The 22,808-nt window shown below is 42.3% G+C and overlaps 1 long non-coding RNA gene across 1 annotated transcript; it reads left to right on the plus strand.

Moving 5' to 3' along the window:
• The first annotated feature begins 14,222 nt into the window (after positions 1-14,222).
• Positions 14,223-22,428, plus strand: LOC102548236 (uncharacterized). The gene is made up of 2 exons (XR_001836910.3): positions 14,223-20,900; positions 22,293-22,428. It is a non-coding gene; the product is annotated as an uncharacterized LOC102548236 (long non-coding RNA).
• The last annotated feature ends 380 nt before the right edge of the window (positions 22,429-22,808 follow it).

The raw sequence follows: 22,808 nt of genomic DNA on the forward strand, positions 1-22,808 counted from the left end.
TTCTCGTGGGTTCATAGCTGTGGATTGATGTTAGCAGGGTGGCTCCTGGTAAAAGATGGAGGACTTTCCCGGCTCGTGTTCTGTGGCTCTTCAGTTCGTCTTCCTCATCCCAGCCCATGAATCTACCTGGTAGAAATAGCTATGGACTCATGGCCTTAGATAATAGAGCCAGCTCTTTCTGCTCATTGCTATTTCAGAATGAAACTCAGGGACATGGAGTGATCACTGTAAATCACAATGGATACTAAAAATCGCCATCTACAAATGTAGCTAGGGAAAGGAATCTTACATTTGCAGTGCTTAGGAGATGAAAAATACTCGTGAACAGTTCACTTGGAAGGAAACAGGAAACATGATAGTAAAACTCAAAAGTTAACGGCTGCCTGTAATCCAGGCAGAAGCATCATGAGTTGGCAGCCAGCTTGGGCTATACAGTGAGCAGCCCTGTCCTTAAAGAAGAACTAACTGCTCTGGGTCCCACTCCCTAGAGGTAAATACTGCAACTGTATGCTAACTCCTGAATGTATGCATGACATTCAGGATTAGTGACAAACAAGAAACCAGCTGTATTCAAAGTGTGTCCATGAGACCACAGTTCATTGTCATGGCACAGCTACATAGCTCTGGGCAGGACACTTTCAAGTGACAGCTTTCTAAGCAGGAGGAAAGGGAATGGGACACAATCAACACAGCCATCTCCTTCTCCTTCCCAGAGGCCTAAGCAGACTTCTAAGATCTCCCTCAGGTAAAACAAGTAAATGGTCATTGGTTAGGCAGATACCAATTGTTGCCTCAATATTAACCATTGTTCAGAAATTGAGAGACTACACGCACACACACACACACACACACGCACACACACACACACACGCACACACACACACACACACACATATATATATATATGTATATTCATGCATACTTGCCTAACTATCATATTTGTTCAGACAATTGTGACGTAATGATTGCCACACAATAACTTCTTCACTTTGCTTATTATATTATTGTTATTATGATTATGATTATGATTATGATTATGATTATATTTTTTGAGACAGCAGACATTTTCAAAATGAGAGTTATTTCCCAACAGCCACTACATTTTGCTTGACCAGTCCCTTTTAAACTGACACTGTCACACAAAGAGGTTATTTCAGAGTTCCTTTGAAATGATATAAGAATTATTGTGGGCTGAAGCAAATTCCATTTAAACAGAGTGAGATGGTTCTGGAAATAACAGCTAGGTGAATAAATGTTTGCCTTCTGATGAGTATCTAGCCACAAATATTTTCTAATCATGCTAATATGCGGGCAGAAATAAGAGGGTTGGGTATTAAACATTTTTGGTGTATTTGTACAAAATATCATGTTAGCAAGTGAATTTTAAATTGTTGACAGATTTCTGGAGGGAAAAAATGGCCTCACTGATTGTTTCCTGGCTTGAGCTGCCCTGAGGAGGAGGGATATGGCAGGCGAGGTAATGTAGATGCTCAGGACATTTCTTCTCCTCTTAGGCACAAATGCATGGAAGGCAGTACAGGAGAAAGAACTCAGAGGAGGAAGTCCTTTAGTTCCCTGTGACAGGGTCCTGAGCCAGGACCTGAAGTGAACAGACACCGCTGGGAACCCAGCCCTCATAGCCCTTTGCCTGGTGGGGCTGGCTGTTCCCAGTCCCTAAGGCCAAGTAGTGAAACAGTTTGCCTTTTTTGGTTAAAATCTCTATCTTTCAGTCTCATTTTCGCATTGTCATCATTAATCTCAAAATGTGTTGCTAAGTATGAAAATATGATTATATGTGACAAGTTATTAACTTCCCAGACTTTATGTCCTTTAGTTGCCAGACAAGGACCGGGAATGAGATGAGAGCTAACATCTCTTCCAGATTTGAAGTGCTGAGACCGGCCTAGGTTTCTGGAAATAGCTGATCACCAGAGGCATCTGGGGGAGGTTAGAAAGCAAAATTCATGGGCCACCTCTCTGGTTTCGATTCATTCATTCAGCTAGCAGTCACTGAGGGTCTTGGGTTAAATGCTGAGGACACAGCCATGGAAGACAGCCTGATCCTGCCCCATTATTTACAGGAAGGGCAGATGAACCCAGTTTTGAAACACAGCTCTGAAAGCTACAGTTCGGAGAGGCAAAGTGTCAGGCCAAAAGTGCACACAAAAGATGCTTCTAAGGATCTTCTTTTTCTTGGCCTTTAGTAGCTTTATTATCTGAAAGGCGCTTCTACTTTTTACTATAACTTCTAAGTAGTTTCTCTAAAATATGTGTGTGTGTGCGTGTGCGTGTGCCTGTGCGTGTGTGTGTGTGTGTTACAAACGTAAATGTTAACCAGAAGAAAGCATGCAATAGATGTAGATATAACAGCCGATATTAGGTGTGGTTTTAACAAATTAACATTGGTTCTTGATTGGCTCGCTATAGATATCAGCATAAGTCGAAAGAAAATTATATTTGGTTTGCAATGAGAGTGATATTTTATTTTAGATTTTTTTTATACAAATAAACTAATTGTTGTGTAACTTGAGTGATACTAAATTCTATTTCCTCCTCGGTGAATTGTATAATTTTACCTATTTCCACGTGTCTCACAGCCAGTGTTTTATTTGTGAAGGGACACCACAGCCACGGCAACTCTTATCAAAGAAAGCACTTAACTGGGGATTGCATACAGTTTAGTCTATTCTCATGGTGGTGGGAAGCCTGGTGGCACTCAGGCAGACACGGTACTGGAGAAATAGCTGAGAGTTCTCCATCCAGATCTGCAGGCAGCAGGAAGAAGGAGAACTAGGCTTAGCATGGGCTTTTGACTTCAAAGCAGGGACCCACTTCTTCCAACAAGGCCACACACAACTACTAACCCTCTCAAGTAACACCACTTCCTAAAGACCAAGCATTCAAACACGTGAGCCTGTGGGGGCCATTCCCATTCAAACCATCGCACCAGATACAATACTTTGAATTAAGATTAAATATTTTACCTTGTGATCTATGTTTCATGCTTGCTGAGTTATTCAACTTTACTTCCTTTTAAATGATATTAGTAATGTAAAACAAGTGAAAAATATTTCTTTTTAAGCCTCCCAAATTACAAATTGAACAGGAAAAAACAACTTGACCTAGTTCAGGGAGCGAAACTACAGGAAACAGTAAAGTTAAATGCCTTTCAAGGAGCTGTCACAAGTGAACCCTTAATTGCTTACCTAGCGAATTAGAATCTTTATCATAATTTCCCCATCGATACCTATATTCCAATATATTCAGATGAAAAAAGAGATAACTTTTAAACAGTCTATAGATGTTCAAATCAAGGCTCCAGTTAGGTGGTGTGCCTTACCTCATTATTACTGTTAGAGCCAAGCAGAGCCTGGATGATTTACAAAGAAATGTATTTTCCCACAGTTTTAGAGGGTAAGAAGTCCAAGACCAAGTGTTTGGTGAGGTCTCCTGTGTTGCCAAGATGTTGTTTCTTGCTGCTAGAGAATCTAAGGCATGGTCAAGTCATGCATCAAAGACACGTTCACTAAAGCAGGGAGCAAGGAGCCATAATTATACTCTCTTGTACTTTCTGCCTTCTGATTTTCTCCTGATGCTTCCTCAGCTTCCTGGGGTCAGGGACACTGCAATGTGCCCACCTTGATGATAATGGATGGAACCTCTGAACCTTTAAACCAGCCCCAATTAAATGTTGCCTAAGCAGGGAATAGAGAGGCAAAGATTAAAACAGAGACAGAAGGAACACCCATTCAGAGCCTGCCTCACATGTGGCCCATACATATACAGCCACCCAATTAGACAGGATGGATGAAGCAAAGAAGTGCAGGCCGACAGGAGCCGGATGTAGATCGCTCCTGAGAGACACAGCCAGAATACAGCAAATACAGAGGTGAATGCCAGCAGCAAACCACTGAACTGAGAACAGGACCCCCATTGAAGGAATCAGAGAAAGAACTGGAAGAGCTTGAAGGGGCTCGAGACCCCTTATGAACAACAATGCCAAGCAACCAGAGCTTCCAGGGACTAAGCCACTACCTAAAGACTATACATGGGCTGACCCTGGACTCTGACCTCATAGGTAGCAATGAATATCCTAGTAAGATCACCAGTGGAAGGGGAAGCCCTTGGTCCTGAACCCCCAGTGAACGTGATTGTTGGGGGGAGGGCGGCAATGGGGGGAGGATGGGGAGGGGAACACCCATAAAGAAGGGGAGGGGAGGGATTAGGGGGATGTTTGCCCGGAAACCGGGAAAGGGAATAACACTCGAAATGTAAATAAGAAATACTCAAGTTAATAAAAAAAAAATGTTGCCTAAGAGTTGCCTTGGTCATGGTGTCTGTTCACAGCAGTAAAACCCTAACTAAGACAATCCCCTTCTAAGGAGAACACTTGAGACCTCACACCAGAATCTGAGAATCACAAGGTGATGGACTGGTCACTAGTTTTCAAAGTGATAAACTAGCAGTTTTAAAGCAGAACATCTAAAAACGTCCGATTTCCATCTGGTTGGCTCATGTGAGAAAGTCAGCAAAAGTGTGAGGCAGGAGACTGGTGTTAACTCTTATTTTTACTTCTAGTTTCTGATTTATGGTAAACACCAACCATTAGTGTGTTTGCAGTTATTTTTGAGATACTAGGATCATCTTTATTCGTCACAAATTCTATCATATACAATATATGAATAACTTGAGGATTAGGAGGAGACTAGTGAAACGAGTATAAGGTGTGCTTCTGCATTATGCCACTAGCTGCTTTTCCGTCACAATTCCTAGAGCATATAAAATCACCAACAGCTTCAAGTCTGGGTGTATTTTCTTTTTGAGACATTTTGTACCTCAGGATGCCCTGATCTTTGGCCTATTTCCATATCTATCAGACTATCTGTCCTCATTTGATAAGACCACTGGAAATACTAGCCTCTGCCCCTAGTGACACAATTTACATTTATTTTGTTGTGAGATAGCCAGTCTTGATTTTAAGTGTGCTACAAACACTCAGAGTTTTTCCCTTCTCTTCCCTCTCCTCCCCTTTCTCCTCACATTTCTTCTCCTAATCCTAATTTTTACAGTCTCCCCGTGTTGCCTAGGTTGGCCTGGAATTGCTGAGGTCAAATGATCTCTTGTCTAGGCCTCAGTAGGTTAGGCCTATAGACATGCACAATCACTTCCCACATGAATAATCTCATTTCAGAGAATGGTACTTCCTTTCTATCACTCTCCTCTGAGAACTGGCTTCTCCCTTCAAGACTGTTATAGGATACTATTTTTATTAGAAATGACTTTATGGTATTTGCTTTTGCTGCAGTCAGTGCTAAAACAGTGAACAAAGGCGACATGGAGAGGGAAGGGTTTATTTGGCTTATAGGTTACAGTCATCGTTTGGAGAAGTGGAGGCAGGAATACAAGGTAGGAACCCAGAGGCAGGAATTGAAGCCAAGACCAGAGAGGAATACTGCTTACTGGTTTGGATTGGATTCCTCTGTATTGCTTACTACCTTGTGTGTGTGTGTGTGTGTGTGTGTGTGTGTGTGTGTGTGTGTGTGTGTGTGTGTTGTTGTTGTTGTTGTTGTTTTAATTTTTTCTTTTTTACTTATTCACTTTACATCCTACTCACTGCACCCTTCCCGGTCACCACTTCCCACAATCCTTCCCCTATCTCTATTCCCTTTCTCCTCTGAGCAAGTGGGGGTCACCCTGATTATCCACCCTCCCCTACCCTGACACTTCATGTCTCTTAGAGCCTAGGTGCCTGCTTTCCCACTGAGGCCGGACAAGGCAGCAGAGCTAAAAGAACAAATCCCACAATACAGGCAGAAGCTCTTGGTATAGCCCCCACTACAGTTGTTCAGGACCCACATGAAGACCAAGCTGTACAACTACTGCATATGGACAAGAGGCCTAGGTCCAGTCTGTGTATGTTCTTTGGTTGGTGGTTCAGGTTAATTGACTCTGTTGGTCTTCCTGTGGAGTTCCTATCAGCTTTGGGACCCACAATTCTTCCTTCTATTCTTCAGTAAGAATCTCCAAGCTCCATCCACTGTTGTATTGTGGGTATCTCTATCTGTTTGAGTCAGCTGCTGGGTGACCCTCTCAGAGGACAACTTGCTCCTGTCTGCAAGCATAACAGAGTATCATTAATAGTGTTAGGGATTGGTGCTTGTCCAGGGGTTGGGTCTGTAGTTGGGCTGGTTATTGGTTGGCCATTCATTCCCTCAGTCGCTGCTCCATTCTCCAAGCCTGCACTACTTGTTGACAGGATACACGTAGGGTTGGAGTTTTGTGGGAGGGTTGGTGTCTCTCTACTGGGCTTCCTGCCTGGCTACAGGAGGTGGCCTCTTCAGTTTCCTTATCCCAAAGAATGTTGTGAGTCACAGCTAAGGTCAACTCCATTGATTCTTGGGAGCTTCCCTTATTCCACCTTTCTTATGCAGCCTAGATCCACAGTAAGCTGGACTCTTCTATGCCAATTATCAGAACATGCCGCAACGACATGATTGCAGAGCGATATGATCTAGATAATCATTCAGCTGAGGTTCTCTCTTTTCAGGTGACTACGCTTGTGTTGACAGCTGAGGTTAATTATGAAAGTTTTCTTTACTCGTTTTGCATTTATTGTTCTCACTATTACCACTTACAGTGTGTGTGTGTGTGTGTGTGTGTGTGTGTGTGTGTGTGTGTGTGTCTAGTATATAGTAGTGTATTGCTTTAAGTGTTGGGTCAAGGTGTTAAGACAATCTCATTTTCTATCTTTATAAAGTCTGACAACATTATGCATCAAGGACAAGGTCAGGGTAGGCATGGACAAAGCAGTGAATTCTGAAAAAGGCTACAGGCAAGATTAAACTTTTCATTAGATTTAGGGAGATGGGCGACTTCCATGAGGATCAGAGTCATGTCTTCTGCTCTACGAGAGGTATGGGAGGTTCCAGAGGAAAGAGCTGTCCTTGGGCAGTGGACTGCAAACTTGAGGGTCCCCATAGACTCTTCTAAATTTAAAGATGGCATTACGTTGCCCAACTAGATATCATGGACAACTTCTCAAAATATGGGAAGCTTAGGCTGGAGGCTCTGTCTCAGGAATGGGCTCAATTTTACTTTCCTATAAGCAATATTGGTTAGGATGAGCCATTGATACTTAATCGAATATCAGTAATTGATGAGTTATCAATAGTTGATTGATAAAGGTACTACACCTGTAAAATGCATGATCAATGCCCATCAGGAAAGCAGTGAAAATAAGAGACCATGGATACCATGTGATACTAAAATTATAACTAGAGACTAATGAAACTTACATCTAAAATTTTTTTCCTGAGGGCTGGGGAGACTGATCAGCTGGGTAAAGGCAATTGCTGTCCAGGCCTGACAACCTGAGATGGCTGGGTTGCTAGAACCCGCATGAAGGTGGAAGGAGATTCTACAACGTTGTCCTCTGTGTGCACGATCTGACACGTACGCTCTGCTCCAGCCTAAGAGAAATGAAACAGATTCCTTGAGTATTTACCGAATTTCCCATTCTTTCCACAATTCTTTGGGTCAGTTTTGTACACTTTCTATATGCTTTAAAACCTAATGCTCACGTATGGCAGATTAGTTCTTAAATCTATGGTCACAAAACTCCCGAGAACCTGTTGGTAAAATGTGTACCCTCTTAGCAGCAGAATACAGGCATACGATATGGGATACACAGGTGGATCCTGTGTATTGAGTCACAGGATAAGGGCACTCTAGAATAAGATATTCTCATTCTTGATCAGTGACTTTCAATTAACCATTTAACTCAGGTCAGTAAACAGTTTTGTGAAAATTGCAACACTTTACGCACTTTTACATTTAGTGTGAGATCTCCATGGAAACTACTCAGCTCTGCTTATGTAGCACAAAATCACCCATAGAAAGGTCCAGTGGGCTCCCAAACCCCATGGGAGAGAGAGTTTACCGCCGAGACAGGTGGGCACTATTGAGACTGCAGAGGGGAAGAGACCACCAACACTGCCCACCCCTGCCCACATCCCTGGCCCAAGAGGAAACTGTATACTGCCTCTGGGTTCCCTTGGATAAGGGCACAGGAGCAGGAAATCTGCTGCATCTGAGACACCTCCAGAACCTGAAGGGACCGACCGGATAAACAGTTCTCTGCACCCAAATCCTGTGGGAGGGAGAGCTAAACCTTCAGAGAGGCAGACACACCTGGGAAACCAGAAGAAACTACACTCGGCCCATATCTCTGACTCCAGAGGAAAACACCAAACGTCATCTGGAACCCTGGTGCACGGAAGCTCCGGGAAAGGCGGCACAGATCTTCCTGGTTGCTGCCGCCGCGGAGAACTCATAAGCAACACCCCACGAGCAAACTTGAGCCTCGGGACCACAGATAAGACAAAACTTCCAGCTCCAAGTGACCTGCCTGGTGAACTCAAGACACAGGCCCACAGGAACAGCTGAAGACCTCTAGAGAGGAAAAACTACACACCCGAAAGCAGAACACTCTGTCCCCATAACTGGCTGAAAGAAAACAGGAAAACAGGTCTACAGCACTCCTGACTCACAGGCTTATTGGACAGTCTAGCCACTGTCAGAAATAGCAGAACAAAGTAACACTAGAGATAATCTGATGGCGAGAGGCAAGCACAGGAACCCAAGCAACAGAAACCAAGACTACATGGCATCATCGGAGCCCAATTCTCCCACCAAAGCAAACAGGGAATATCCAAACACACCAGAAAAGCAAGATCTAGTTTCAAAATCATATTTGATCATGATGCTGGAGGACTTCAAGAAAGACATGAAGAACTCCCTTAGAGAAACACAGGAAAACATAAATAAACAAGTAGAAGCCTATAGAGAGGAATCACAAAAATCCCTGAAAGAATTCCAGGAAAACACAATCAAACAATTGAAGGAATTAAAAATGGAAATAGAAGCAACCAAGAAAGAACACATGGAAACAACCCTGGATATAGAAAACCAAAAGAAGAGACAAGGAGCTGTAGGTACAAGCATCACCAACGGAATACAAGAGATAGAAGAGAGAATCTCAGGAGCAGAAGATTTCATAGAAATCATTGACTCAACTGTCAAAGATAATGTAAAGGGGAAAAAGCTACTGGTCCAAAACATACAGGAAATCCAGGACTCAATGAGAAGATCAAACCTAAGGATAATAGGTATAGAAGAGAGTAAAGACTCCCAGCTCAAAGGACCAGTAAATATCTTCAACAAAATCATAGAAGAAAACTTCCCTAACCTAAAAAAAAGAGATACCCATAGGCATACAAGAAGCCTACAGAACTCCAAATAGATTGGATCAGAAAAGAAACACCTCCCGACACATAATAGTCAAAACACCAAACGCACAAAATAAAGAAAGAATATTAAAAGCAGTAAGGGAAAAAGGTGAAGTAACATATAAAGGCAGACCTATCAGAATCACACCAGACTTTTCGCCAGAGACTATGAAAGCCAGAAGATCCTGGACAGATGTCATACAGACCCTAAGAGAACATAAATGCCAGCCCAGGTTACTGTATCCTGCAAAACTCTCAATTAACGTACATGGAGAAACCAAGATATTCCATGACAAAACCAAATTTACACAATTTCTTTCTACAAATCCAGCACTACAAAGGATAATAAATGGTAAAGCCCAACATAAGGAGGCAAGCTACACCCTAGAAAAAGCAAGAAACTAATCTTCTTAGCAACAAAACAAAGAGAAGAAAAGCACACAAACATAACCTCACATTCAAATATGAATAGAACAGGAAGCAATAATCACTATTTCTTAATATCTCTCAACATCAATGGTCTCAACTCCCCAATAAAAAGACATAGATTAACAAACTGGATACACAATGAGGACCCTGTATTCTGCTGCCTACAGAAAACACACCTCAGAGACAAAGACAGACACTACCTCAGAGTGAAAGGCTGGAAATCAACTTTCCAAGCAAATGGTCAGAAGAAGCAAGCTGGAGTAGACACTCTAATATCAAATAAAATCAATTTTCAACTAAAAGTTATCAAAAAAAGATAAGGAAGGACACTTCATATTCATCAAAGGAAAAATCCACCAAGATGAACTCTCAATCCTAAATATCTATGCCCCAAATACAAGGGCACCTACATACGTAAAAGAAACCTTACTAAAGCTCAAAACACACATTGCACCTCACACAATAATAGTAGGAGATTTCAACACCCCACTCTCATCAATGGACAGATCATGGAAACAGAAATTAAACAGAGACATAGACAGACTAAGAGAAGTCATGAACCAAATGGCCTTAACAGATAATTTTAGAACATTCTATCCTAAAACAAAAGGATATACATTTTTCTCAGCTCCTCATGGTACTTTCTCCAAAATTGACCATATAATTGGTCAAAAAATGGGCCTCAACAGGTACAGAAAGATAGAAATAATCCCATGCATGCTATCAGACCACCACGGCCTAAAGCTGGTTTTCAATAACAATAAGGGAAGAACGCCCACATATACGTGGAAATTGAACAATGCTCTACTCAATGGTAACCTGGTCAAGAAAGAAATTAAAGACTTCTTAGAATTTAATGAAAATGAAGGTACAACATACCCAAACTTATGGGACACAATGAAAGCTGTGCTAAGAGGAAAACTCATAGCTGAGTGCCTGCAGAAAGAAACAGAAGAGAGCATATGTCACCAGCTTGACAGCACACCTAAAAGCTCTAGAACAAAAAGAAGCAAATACACCCAGGAGGAGTAGAAGACAGGAAATAATCAAACTCAGAGCTGAAATCAGCCAAGTAGAAACAAAAAGGACCATAGAAAGAATCAACAGAACCAAAAGTTGGTTTTTGAGAAAATCAACAAGATAGATAAACCCTTAGCCAGGCTAAGGAGAGGACTCAGAGAGCGTGTCCAAATTAACAAAATCAGAAATGAAAAGGGAGACATAACTACAGATTCAGAGGAAATTCAAAAAATCATCAGATCTTACTATAAAACCCTATATTCAACAAAACTTGAAAATCTGCAGGAAATGGACAATTTCCTAGACAGATACCAGGTACCGAAGTTAAATCAGGAACAGATAAACCAGTTAAACAACCCCATAACCCCTAAGGAAATAGAAGCAGTCATTAAAGGTCTCCCAACCAAAAAGAGCCCAGGTACAGACGGGTTTAGTGCAGAATTCTATCAGACCTTCATAGAAGACCTCATACCAATACTATCCAAACTATTCCACAAAATTGAAACAGATGGAGCACTACCGAATTCCTTCTATGAAGCCACAATTACTCTTATACCTAAACCACACAAAGACCCAACTAAGAAAGAGAACTTCAGACCAATTTCCCTTATGAATATCGACGCAAAAATACTCAATAAAATTCTGGCAAACGGAATCCAAGAGCACTTCAAAACAATCATCCACCATGATCAAGTAGGCTTCATCCCAGGCATACAGGGATGGTTTAATATACGGAAAACCATCAACGTGATCCATTATATAAACAAACTGAAAGAACAAAACCACATGATCATTTCATTAGACGCTGAGAAAGCATTTGACAAAAATCAACACCCCTTCATGATAAAAGTTCTGGAAAGAATAGGAATTCAACGCCCATACCTAAACATAGTAAAAGCCATATACAGCAAACCAGTAGCTAACATCAAACTAAATGGAGAGAAACTTGAAGCAATCCCACTAAAATCAGGGACTAAACAAGGCTGCCCACTCTCTCCCTACTTATTCAATATAGTTCTTGAAGTTCTAGCCAGAGCAATCAGACAACAGAAGGAAATCAAGGGGATTCAGATTGGTAAAGAAGAAGTCAAAATATCACTATTTGCAGATGATATGATAGTATATTTAAGTGATCCCAAAAGTTCCACCAGAGAACTACTAAAGCTGATAAACAACTTCAGCAAAGTGGCTGGGTATAAAATTAACTCAAATAAATCAGTAGCCTTCCTCTACACAAAAGAGAAACAAGCCGAGAAAGAAATTAGGGAAACGACACCCTTCATAATAGACCCAAATAATATAAAGTACCTCGGTGTGACTTTAACCAAGCAAGTAAAAGATCTGTACAATAAGAACTTCAAGACTCTGAAGAAAGAAATTGAAGAAGACCTCAGAAGATGGAAAGATCTCCCATGCTCATGGATTGGCAGGATTAATATAGTAAAAATGGCCATTTTACCAAAAGCGATCTACAGATTCAATGCAATCCCCATCAAAATACCTATCAATTCTTCAAAGAGTTAGACAGAACAATTTGCAAATTCATCTGGAATAACAAAACACCCAGGATAGTTAAACTATTCTCAACAATAAAAGGACTTCAGGGGATATCACTATCCCTGAACTCAAGCAATATTACAGAGCAATAGTGATAAAAACTGCATGGTATTGGTACCGAGACAGACAGATAGACCAATGGAACAGAATTGAAGACCCAGAAATGAACCCACACACCTATGGTCACTTGATTTTTGACAAAGGAGCCAAAACCATCCAATGGAAAAAAGATAGCATTTTCAGCAAATGGTGCTCGTTCAACTGGAAGTCAATATGTAGAAAAATGCAGATCGATCCATGCTTATCACCCTGTACAAAGCTTAAGTCCAAGTGGATCAAGGACCTCCACATCAAACCAGACACACTCAAACTAATAGAAGAAAAACTAGGGAAGCATCTGGAACACATGGGCACTGGAAAAAAATTTCCTAAACAAAACACCAATGGCTTACGCTCTAAGATCAAGAATCGACAAATGGGATCTCATAAAACTGCAAAGCTTTTGTAAGGCAAAGGACACTGTGGTTAGGACAAAACGGCAACCAACAGATTGGGAAAAGATCTTTACCAATCCTACAACAGATAGAGGCCTTATATCCAAAATATACAAAGAACTCAAGAAGTTAGACCGCAGGGAAACAAATAACCCTATTAAAAAATGGGGTTCAGAGCTAAACAAAGAATTCACAGCTGAGGAATGCCGAATGGCTGAGAACACCTAAAGAAATGTTCAACATCTTTAGTCATAAGGGAAATGCAAATCAAAACAACCCTGAGATTTCACCTCACACCAGTGAGAATGGCTAAGATCAGAAACTCAGGTGACAACAGATGCTGGCGAGGATGCGGAGAAAGAGGAACACTCCTCCATTGTTGGTGGGATTGCAGACTGGTACAACCATTCTGGAAATCAGTCTGGAGGTTCCTCAGAAAATTGGACATTGAACTGCCTGAGGATCCAGCTATACCTCTCTTGGACATATATCCAAAAGATGCCCTAACATATAAAAAAGACACATGCTCCACTATGTTCATTGCAGCCTTATTTATAATAGCCAGAAGCTGGAAAGAACCCAGATGCCCTTCAACAGAGGAATGGATACAGAAAATGTGGTACATCTACACAATGGAATATTACTTAGCTATCAAAAACAACGACTTTATGAAATTCGTAGGCAAATGGTTGGAACTGGAAAATATCATCCTGAGTGAGCTAACCCAATCACAGAAAGACATACATGGTATGCACTCATTGATAAGTGGCTATTAGCCCAAAATGCTTGAATTACCCTAGATGCCTAGAACACATGAAACTCAAGACGGATGATCAAAATGTGAATGGTTCACTCCTTCTTTAAAAGGGGAACAAGAATACCCTTGGCAGGGAAGAGAGAGGCAAAGATTAAAACAGAGACTGAAGTAACACCCATTCAGAGCCTGCCCCACATGTGGCCCATACATATACAGCCACCCAATTAGACAAGATGGATGAAGCAAAGAAGTGCAGGGCGACAGGAGCCGGATGTAGATCGCTCCTGAGAGACACAGCCAGAATACAGCAAATAAAGAGGCGAATGCCAGCAGCAAACCACTGAACTGAGAATAGGTTCCCTGTTGAAGGAATCAGAGAAAGAACTGGAAGAGCTTGAAGGGGCTCGAGACCCCATATGTACAACAATGCCAAGCAACCAGAGCTTCCAGGGACTAAGCCACCACCTAAAGACTATACATGGAGTGACTCTGGACTCTGACCTCATAGGTAGCAATGAATATCCTAGTAAGAGCACCAGTGAAAGGGGAAGCCCTGGGTCTTGCTAAGACTGAACCCCCAGTGAACTAGACTGGTGGGGGGAGGGCGGCAATGGGGGAAGGGTTGGGAGGGGAACACCCATAAGGAAGGGGAGGGGAGAGGGGGATGTTTGCCCGGATACCGGGAAAGGGAATAACACTAGAAATGTATATAAGAAATACTCAAGTTAATAAAAAAAATAAAATGTAAAAAAAATAAAAATAAAATAAAATAAAAAAAATAAAAAAAAAAAAACTCGGGACAGCAAATGCTAGCGAGGATGCGGAGAAAGAGGAACACTCCTCCATTGTTGGTGGGATTGCAGACTGGTACAACCATTCTGGAAATCAGTCTGGAGGTTCCTCAGAAAATTGGACATTGAACTACCTGAGGATCCAGCTATACCTCTCTTGGGCATATACCCACAAGATTCCCCAACATATAAAAAAGACATGTGCTCCACTATGTTCATTGCAGCCTTATTTATAATAGCCAGAAGCTGGAAAGAACCCAGATGCCCTTCAACAGAGGAATGGATACAGAAAATGTGGTACATCTACACAATGGAATATTACTCAGCTATCAAAAACAATGCCTTTATGAAATTCATAGGCAAATGGTTGGAACTGGAAAATATCATCCTGAGTGAGGTAACCCAATCACAGAAAAACACACATGGTATGCACTCATTGATAAGTGGCTATTAGCCCAAATGCTTGAATTACCCTAGATGCCTAGAACACATGAAACTCAAGACGGATGATCAAAATGTGAATGGTTCACTCCTTCTTTAAAAGGGGGAACAAGAATACCCTTGGCAGGGAAGAGAGAGGCAAAGATTAAAACAGACACAGAAGGAACATCCATTCAGAGCCTGCCTCACATGTGGCCCATACATATACAGCCACCCAATTAGACAGGATGGATGAAGCAAAGAAGTGGAGACCGACAGGAGCCGGATGTAGATCTCTCCTGAGAGACACAGCCAGAATACAGCAAACACAGAGGCGTATGCCAGCAGCAAACCACTGAACTGAGAATTGGACCCCCGTTGAAGGAATCACAGAAAGAAATGGAAGAGCTTGAATGGGCTCGAGACCCCTTATGAACAACAATTCCAAGCAACCAGAGCTTCCAGGGCCTAAGCCACTACCTAAAGACTATACATGGAGTGACCCTGGACTCTGACCTCATAGGTAGCAATGAACATCCTAGTTAGAGCACCAGTGGAAGGGGAAGCCCTGGGTCCTGCTAAGACTGAACCCCCAGTGAACGTGATTGTTGGGGGTAGGGTGGGGAGGGGAACACCCATAAAGAAAGGGAGGGAGAGGGATTAGGGGGATGTTTGCCGGGAAACCGGGAAAGGGAATAATATTCAAAATGTAAATAAGAAATACTCAAGTTAATAAAAATAAAATAAAATAAAATAAAGTTCCAATGGGTGTAACTGAGCATGGCAACACATATTATTATCTGGGGGACAACATGAAGAGTTCAAGGCTTCTGATCCTTGTCTATTGATGCTGGGTCTCAATCTCTTTTAAGGCGATACAGTAATGTGGATCAGTGGTAGAGTGCTTGCCTAGCATATGCAAAGTCCTGGGATCAATACTCAGCACTAAAACAGACAGAAGGGAACAAATCCAAGTGCAGACAGCTGAGGGGTTATTTTCTAACCAACTCTTGTTAGTGAGGAAGTAGCACAGTGTTTGCCTGTGGCGTTGTGGCTGAAATGTGGGCACCTACTATTTCATTCTGTTCAGACTGGTTACAAGTGGAAGGTGCTTCCCCCCTGGCCCACAGGGCTCTTGTGGAACAAGAGGGCAGAGAGGAGAAAGCCTCATCTTTAGCATCTAAAAGGGATGTGCCCTACAGTGTTGCTTTACTGACCGTAGTAGGGAGTCCGGTCTGCAGTTCTGCCTGTCTCTCCATTACACGGAGCATAAATGAAAATCAGAAGCAACCCTGAAGGTCAGGTAGGGGATGTGGTTTTGGTTCAGCTGGAACTCTGCTGTCCTCTTTTCTCAGGAACCACAAAGATCTTTTTAAAATTTCCTCCTCCTGCCTCCCAAAGCTACATTCTACAGACTTTCAACACCAGGGCCCTGCATGGTGTGGAGGAGGGGGAGCACTGTGCCTTTGCAAAGACTTTGTTGTGTGCACATCTCTGCACTCCTTGGGGTGCGGTGGGGTCTGTCCATCTTAGTGTCTGGTTTGATAGAGTGTGATTTAGCCTTTGATTATTAAGTACTTCTAGTTTCTTGGGACTCCCAAAGAAACCTGTACCACGCAAAACAGGGAACCAAGGAGTTGACATTGCTTGATGTCTTTGCAGGTCACTGATGTATCTATCTTCCTACAAAATATAACAGGCAATAACTTGTCAATAAAGCATTCCTTTGGAGGAGAACCCACTTCCATTTTTTGGTGTGTCTTTAGGATAATGAAAAAAGAGTGGGGAGCAAATGCACCATTCCTTACTCCCATAAACCATGGCTTTGGGATGGGGAGCTGGTAGGGGACAATAACATACAAGTCCCAAGTTTTTGGTGTGCATATAAAGGGAGAGAACTGTGTACAAGCTGCATCTCTGTGTGAGACCAGAGGTGCGAGCCAGGCGTTCAGTTAAGGAGCTTGCCGTACATTGTCAAGACTGATTCCGAGGAAGGGGTTTGTCCCAGTGACCATCTGGTTTTGCTGAGAGGTTGGGTCTGAAATGTGGCGAACTGAAAATCTTTGAGAGTACTGTGGACTCCAGCAAGTGGAGTAAGTAGAACCAGGGAACACTTCAAGGGCTCATACTGGGGAAAAGCAACCATATCCAGGAACTCACCTGGTGGAAATGGGCACTGGAGAGAGCAGCATCTTGAGTCCCACCTAGAGAAGATAGTTACTCTAGTGTGCAATAACCCTTCCAAGGAATCTGTAGAAGGCACGATCTCTAGATCAGGAGTCATGTGCAATGGTGAGCAACTGAAGACTCTTAAGTGCTTAGTCAACAGGCCAGGTTGGAGTTGTTGGCAAGAACAGAAGGGCTGAGAGAGTCAGAGGGAGATCAAAGACTTGGTCTGTTGCATGCACACCTCTGCTCACCTTTGGGGTGAGATGATGACTGTCCATCTCAGTGTCTGGTTTGATAGAGTGTGATGTATCCTTTGATTATCAAGCATTCCTGGTTTCTTTGGAAACTTTCAATACTGCACTTCATACTGGATGAGTCCAGATGGCAGGGCAGCAAGTGGATCTGTGCTAGGAAGTCTGAATTTACCCTAGGCTACGTTGGAAGGCAGTCTCATGCACTGGAACCATTAAGCAGATACTTTAAATAATCCGTGGGTAAGAGACTGCCTGTCAGGCTTTGTGGGTTCATGGTTGTGTTATGGACCCAGTCCTCAGACCTTTGTAGTTGTACCTTAAGGAAGATGTGTTCCTCTAAGCAACCTTGGTTGTAATAAAATGAGGTTTGCTGAAAATCTTTGAGAGTACTGTGGACTGCGGCTAACGGAGTGAGTAGAGCCAGGGCACATTTCGAGGACTCGTACTGGGAAGGAGCAACCATATCTGAAATAGGAATGGGTGGTGGAACCTCTTAATCAGATAAAGGGGTAAGATAAAGTACTTACCATTAAAGGCAAATACGAGAACCCCCTCAAATTCTTAACCACTGCCAGCATTTACCAGAAATCTTCCTGTCATACACACTCTTAAAGATTGGTTCTTTAGCCACGTGTGGTGGTACATACCTTCAATCCCAGCATTTAGGAGGCAGAGGCAGGTGGATTTCTTTTGAGTTTGAGACTACCCTGGTCTACAAAGAGAGTTCCAAGATAGCCTGGGCTACACAGAGAAAACTCATATCAAAATAAATGAATTATTAAAGTAAAAAAAGTGGAGAACTCATAAACACACACACACACACACACACACACACACACACACACACACACACACACTAAACCATTGTAAAAGGGCAGCAGTTACGAGATCTCCTGAGTGCCTATGGGCAAGGCATACCCTAAGATGCTCCTTTCTGTCAGGTTTGGCCACAGACTCTCAGTAAACATTTACTAACCATCAATAGGCCTTCCTTCCGGCTCATCCTGAGAGAGATTCATGGTTGTTTCTCACCAGTAATACAAATTTACAGCACGCGTAGGAAAACACAGAGAATTGAGTATAATTTTCTGTGCACCCAAATTCTCCAAAGTTTTAGTTCATGGCTCATTTCTGAGAGAAGGTCTCACGATGTAGCTCTGGCTTAGAATTCATGACATAGAAGAGGCTTGCCCCGAACTCACAGAATTCCATTGAACTCTTCATCCCAAGTGCTGCGAATAAGGGTATGTGTCACCAACGCCTGATGGACTAGTGACTTTTCTATTGCTAAGATAAACCATCACAAAAGAAAGGATTTAGTCTAGTTTATGATTTCAGATGGATAGAATCCATGATAGCTAAATGAAAGAATAGCTGAGAGCTCACATCTTGAGACAGCCATGGTGCAGAAAGAGAGCACTAGAAATCTTTTGAAACCTCAAAGCCTGCCCCCAGTGACGCATCTTCTCTTGAGGGCCACACCTCCTAATTCTTCTAAAACAGTTCCAGCAAGCAAGTATTCAAATATATGAGCCTATGGGAGCCACTGTCATTCAAACAGCTGACATGTACTGCATATTCTATATTTCTAAAATTTGTTGTTGAAAAATGCTTTTTGATATGTACAGCAAAAGCCTCCAAGAACTACAATAATGTGTCAAAAATCTATATAGTGAATATCTATACATTTGAGATGTCGAAAGATAAAAGCTTGTAAGTACCTTGCTGATGGCTGCCAGCAAAGTCTTCATAGAGAAGAAATATTGTCAGTTTAACCTTATCTATTAGGATAGCAGTCCCAGGAAAACCAAAAGGAGATCTCATTTATCTTGGCTCTAGGACGTTTAGGTGATTCAGTGTATTAGGTAATAAATTTAGAAAATATGATTCAGACAGTGTAACTATTGGATACGAGCACAATTACCTAGAGGGTAAAATAAAAAAAAAAGATGTTTTCAAAGTCAGCTAGCTGCCTAGCTTTAAAATTTATGACTAGTCTAAGTCAAGAAATGAAGAATCAACCCAGAAAATCTCTAAGAAAATGCAACTTTAAACAGAAATGGAACTTTAAAAAGAAGTGGAAAACCCCAATATACCAACAATTATCAAGGAAAAATACAGCTTACCTCTAATTCCTATCCTTCTAACCTAAACATATTAAAGAAAGACAGTTCCAGGCTCCAGGGATGATTCAGAGGTTAAGAGCACAGACTGCTCTTCCACAAACCATTTCAATTCCCAGTACCCACACAGCAGTTCACAACTGTCTGTAACTGTAGTTCCGAGGGATCTGATGGAGAAAATGTATCCTATGACAGTATTGTGAAATAAAAGTAATAATATATTAGATTTTTATTTAAAGCCACCCACTGTAAGAAAATCAGGCTGGTTTAGAGATAGAAATGTAAAGACCAATACCATTAAACAATTAGAAGTGTGTGTGTGTGTGTGTGTGTGTGTGTGTGTGTGTGTGTATGTGTGTGTGTGTGTGTGTGTGTGTGTGTGTGTGTGTACAAGAGGGTCAGGTTCCATCTTGAGCTGGCAGAACTGAGCACTGCTGTCCATGCGGTACTGACTTTACAGGCACGGGAATGAGGGAATTGTGAAAACATGCACTAAGGTTCACCAGGCTGCTGAGCCCAGGCACGGTTGTGGCAGCGGCAAATTCTCTACAAGGCCTGGAGGAGCCACTGCATAGGTGAAACCTAAATTGCAGTAAACCCAGGACATGGGCAATGATAATCTATGATGTAGAATTATGAGCTGAAATAAAGTATTTCTTCCCCGTTGGTGTGTGTGATATTTTCTATTGTGAGTTTGTGGTGTCTGGTCAGCTGCAGCACTGACTGTGACTAATGAGACCAGAATAAATGGAACAAAACTTTTGCTCTCCTGGGACAATGAATGTTACTTAGCTGGGGCTGAGAGAGGAGTGGTGATTAAGAAGAGACCAGCATCACTGAGACGAAATCTTCTGGGAAGGGTTTTCTCGGGGTCAACACACAGAAGCTGCGCTCCAGAGGGGACTAAGGCTGTGCCTGCTGTGGCAGCTGAGTTGTTAATCTGTAAATTTCACAGGTCACAGTAATATCGGCGAAAGTCCAGCCTTCGCAGTAAAAGCCCTAGAATTAGAGGTCGTGTTCAGAAGCTGAGACTTGGCACCATGTGGCAGGGTCGGAATCTCCAGAGTCAGCCCAGGGGAGGCAAGTGAGGAGAGCCGGCCCAGTTGCGGTGGCGATCCCAGCATTTTGGGAATGACCGTACTGCGGGGTCGCCAGCAAGGACAACGGCATGCAGAGTGGAGCTGTGAGCTGTGGGTGGCAGACTCGGAAAGGAAATAGCTGCCCAGCCATTAGGAGCCCAGAGGGTCGAGAGTGGGTTCCGGGCACCAAGTCCTTAAGTCTTCACACCGCTGAACTTTGCCTTGGTTCCTCCCTCTTGGAGTTAGGAAGTACTTCACTTATTTTGACTTTGCAGGAGCCCACAGTTGATGGCTGAACTTTTGAAGAGACTCTGGAGTTTTAGGATGACTGGGCATTTTTAGAGAGACTGGATATTTTAGAGAGGCCTGAGCATTGAAAGTGGTTGAATTTTTAAATAATGCGGGGCTTTTATCTTCACAGATTTCATATTACAGAGAAACCCTGAAAACGTGAAGAATGTAGCAAAGCTTCTTCGACCCTCATTGGACTCGTTTTTAACTATATTTCTGCGTGCGTCTGGTACGTGTACGCAAATGCAGGTGGTCTCGGAGGGCAGAAGAGGGTACTCTACTCCCGAGGGCTGGAGTTACTGGTGTTACTGAGCTGTATTTTGATCACAATGTCGAACTCAGTTCCTCGGCAAGAACAGCATATGCTTTTAACCACCGAGCCATTTCTCCAGTCCTTTATCACTAGTTAGCATAACTACTTTTATTGGGAAGTTCTGATCGTTGCAACTTTCTTGACCCATGAGACTAAATATTTAGTTATTAGCTCATTATTTTGTGTATGAGTCTTAAGAATACTTTATTTTCTTGAATGATGGGAATTCGCCTGCCCAGGTAAGATGAAGTAGCCCAGCTTTACTAAACCCTTTTCCTCGTCAGCCTGAGAAGTTAATGAAAGATGAGTTCTGGTGGAAGACACAGATAGAGGGGAGCCACGTTGGGGTGAGACCAGATTACCTCCTGAGATTACTGTCATTGAAACACTCTTCCCCTTGCTTCCTGTCCTTTTATGTGCGAGTGTCTTGGCCATGTTGTTTTAAAAGAGCAACTGCGGGCACCTGCATCTATTACCAACCACACCACCATGCCTTGCTGAGAACATCTGTGGGAGCTCATTGGACCCCCTCCCTGGCTGTCTCCCTGCCCCATAACTATTACACAAGCTTTCTGTCTGGAAGAGAGGGCTGCTTAGAGTCATCTGAGGACTGAAGAGAACTCTACAGAGGGTTTCTCAGTCATCATCCAAGAAGCCTCCTAGTGCAGGAGATGGGAACTAAGACAGAGACCCATAACTGGACACCGACAGATTTTGGAACACTCAGTCCTTAATGGGAAGTCACCTCAGACTCCTTGTCTCTGGACTCAGGAAGTCAGGAGAAGAGGAGGTGGGAAGACTAAGAAGCAGAGGGGATGGGTAACTGCAACAGAACAATGTCTTCACGACCACAGACTCCCATCCCTAATCATAAGTTGTCTACAATTGACACTCATTTTCAAAGGAAAAATTTGTTTTCTCCAGTAGAGTTTCACCGGGTATATTAACCACACTTAACCTACACCCAGTCATAGATAGCCAACACAACACAAACTCAATGGTATTTCTGTAGACATTTTGCCTTGTGTTGCTTTGTTTGGACAGTCTCTCTCTCTCTCTCTCTCTCTCTCTCTCTCTCTCTCTCTCTCTCTTGAAATTGTAAGTTGATTACAATCCTTCCTTTTCCTCCCTCCAAATCTTCGCACACCCCTCTCTGTTCTCCTTCATGTTTTTTTCAGTCTTACTAGTCTTTTGATTGTTTATTATAGTTTCTGATATTTTTGTGTTTTTACATTTTTCTGTGTTTCTTTTTTTCCCCTCTGTGTGTTTCTTTTTTAAAGACTCTAATATTTTGTTTCCTTTCTACAGAGAGAGAGAAATAAAGGGTGTGGAGTTGACTGGCTGAGGTGGGAAGGATCCGAGATGAGTCAAGGGAGGAGAGCCATGTCCACAATATATTGTATGAAAAGTTTCTTCAATTAAATAAAACGGGAATACAAATCTATGTATTATATTGTATTAAAATCAAATCTCAATTTAAAAAGAAGTGGAGCAGGATGTAGTTAACAGTACCAATGGATGAAATACTTATGTCTGAGGACCGTTTCTCATCTTGAATCACCTCATGAAAGGACGAAGCTCCCTCCCCATCCATGCTGCCTGTTAAGTCATCTGTGTATTTAAAATAAAGCATAGTGGCAGCTTGATAAAATCCTTAGTTTTTCTTAAGAAATGAAAACATCAAGATAGAATAAATAATCTTAACGCTAATACGGCAGGACTTATAGTTAGCAGCACACAGGAGATAGATGTCTGCATCCGTAATTGAAAAAGCTGGCTGCTGGAAAGAAAACGTGGGCAGGGAGTGCCGACCAAATAAGCTTG

This window comes from Rattus norvegicus, chromosome 2 (genome assembly GCF_036323735.1).
Source record: "Rattus norvegicus strain BN/NHsdMcwi chromosome 2, GRCr8, whole genome shotgun sequence".
NCBI classification, from domain to species: Eukaryota; Metazoa; Chordata; class Mammalia; order Rodentia; family Muridae; genus Rattus; species Rattus norvegicus.